This window comes from Odontomachus brunneus, unplaced genomic scaffold (genome assembly GCF_010583005.1).
Source record: "Odontomachus brunneus isolate Ranch 3 - 2012 unplaced genomic scaffold, Obru_v1 Obru_scaffold_252, whole genome shotgun sequence".
NCBI lineage: Eukaryota > Metazoa > Arthropoda > Insecta > Hymenoptera > Formicidae > Odontomachus > Odontomachus brunneus.
The window spans coordinates 27734-29886 of record NW_022639702.1 but is presented as its reverse complement, the minus strand read 5'-3'; the positions used below and the strand labels follow the sequence as shown (position 1 = coordinate 29886).

The 2153-nt window shown below is 25.7% G+C and overlaps 1 protein-coding gene across 6 annotated transcripts in view; it reads left to right on the top strand.

The window, feature by feature from the left end:
- Window positions 1-12: 12 nt before the first annotated feature.
- LOC116852732 (uncharacterized protein PFC0810c-like) overlaps window positions 13-2153 on the top strand; it is a 9148-nt gene continuing 7007 nt past the window's right edge. For 3 of the 6 annotated variants that reach the window (XR_004379845.1, XR_004379848.1, XR_004379844.1), the window contains exons 1-2: window positions 13-489; window positions 1585-1793. The gene's annotated coding sequence lies outside the window, so the exon portion shown is untranslated. The remainder of the gene's footprint in view (window positions 490-1584; window positions 1794-2153) is intronic. The other 3 variants (XR_004379847.1, XM_032833361.1, XR_004379849.1) reach the window with 3 other exon arrangements.

Below are 2153 nucleotides of genomic sequence, written 5' to 3'. Positions count from 1 at the left end.
ATATATATATATATATATATATATATATATATATATATATATATATATACACATATATATATAAGTATGAAAATATAATGTCAAAATGAAAGAAAGTTTCTTCTCATCAATCCATTATTGTCATCTTCTAAGAATGTATATTTTTTCCAATTTTCTTGCTTATTTTCTGTTGTACAACTCATGTTTAATTAGCAGCATGGTTCTGATCTTCACGGCAAATCGTGCGACTAACATGCAAATATGGTTCTGTAGTACAATGCAGGCAAATTTTAATTAAAACGCGCTACAACGAAAAGGTTAGTCTCTCATTTTGAAGTATTAAATATTACATTTTAATGTAATTCTATTTTATATAGATCAATCATCATTTCTGCTTGAGGCATTTAATCGCGCGTTTTATAAAAACTTGTCAAATGATAACAAGAACATAATACATGGCAAGGAGAAAAATTAATTTAAAATAATTACACAAGAGCCTGAAATATGTAGGTAAATATACTTTAAAAATTTCTTTTAATGTTACATAATAATAAAGTAATTATCTCAAAGTTTGATAAAATTGAAATTATTTACTAGCTATTTCAAATATGTGATAATAAATTGTAATTCTCTGTACGGAATTGTACAATTATGTAAACAACCTGTCGACATGTTATCTATTGCAGCAATAATAGCATTTGATGAACAAATATGTGAGAGGCAAGCGCAACATAACACATTTTCAATGTTTAGAAATAATATCCTATATAGAACATAGATCTTCAAAGGATGTCCTTCCAAAAGACATTCAGAGAACGTCCTCAGAACGTTCATAAGTCGCACATTCGATAAAATATGCTATATGGGGCAAATATTCCATTACAGAAATTATAAATATTAGAATTAAAGTTTTTCAAATTAGATTAAACTTTTAACTGATGAAAGGAGCAATAATATTACACTAACGAAAGGATGCAATGTGGTGCTAATGTAGTTTTGTTTCATTATTTGTGTGTTATCTCCTTTATTACGGGTGTCTTTTATTATATACATGATATATTCATGTCCACAAACAAACAAATGATTTCTTTACAAGAAGAAAATAGGTTCTTTTAAATGAAATAGTGTATTTACACAATATTCACTTGTTTTTAAAATAAGCAAAATACAAATAAATCATTTCATAAATAGTTTTCTGTAAAAGAAACTTTTAGTAAAAGAAACTTTTTGTTTAAAACAAAAATTTTTTTAATGTCAGAAAATGATTTATTTGTATTTTATTACTTTTAAAATAAGAAAGAATTTGTTTATACAGTTTTTACATTAAAAATTCATTTTCTTCTTGTAAAAATAATTTGATTTTTTGTATAACAATCTTTTAAATAAGAGAAATTATATTTTTAATCTAGAAACTTATGATTTTACAAATTACTTTAGAAATTTAAAAATTATTTACTTCAGATTTATAAATATTTACTTTTCAATTTAAAAAATGTTTACCTATATTAAAAAATATATTTGACGAAATGTTTCTTTTATGTTAACAATTTTTCTGTGTGCAAATTATGTTATATTTGATATAATTGATTTTATATTTGATTACAGGAATAAAAGCGACGAAGTAAATTTAACTATAATTGACGAGCAGTCAATTCTACAACAGATCGAAAGTGGTTATTATAATGAAGAAATATAAAAAAGTTTGTTAAATTATCCTGATATCAACAGTATTTCTTTTATAATAAATGAGGCAGTGCCTTTAAATAGCACATACACGATAGAAAATTTTCCAGAAGTAGAAAATTTAGTCGAAAGTTAGTTAATAATATATATATAAATTTTATGTTTTTATGTTTTGATAATAATACTTTAATACAATTCTCAGTATCAGATGCAACTTTTGATCAGAGATTTTAGAATTCACGCCCATTATCCTCTCTTTACTTCTTGTGACATCACAACCGAGCGCGTAACTAACAAGGAGATGACGCCAATTAGGAAATCGCTTTTCCAACGAGTCATAGTGCGTTCGATAGCTTACATGTAGCTAATAAAAACCCTAAAGGCGTTTGTGCCAATGGGCCTTCGTTTAGGAGAAATTACAAAACAAAGTTAGGGTCACGCAACTATGTCCCATGTAAAGAAGAACATTAGAATCTTTTTCGAGTAAGCGG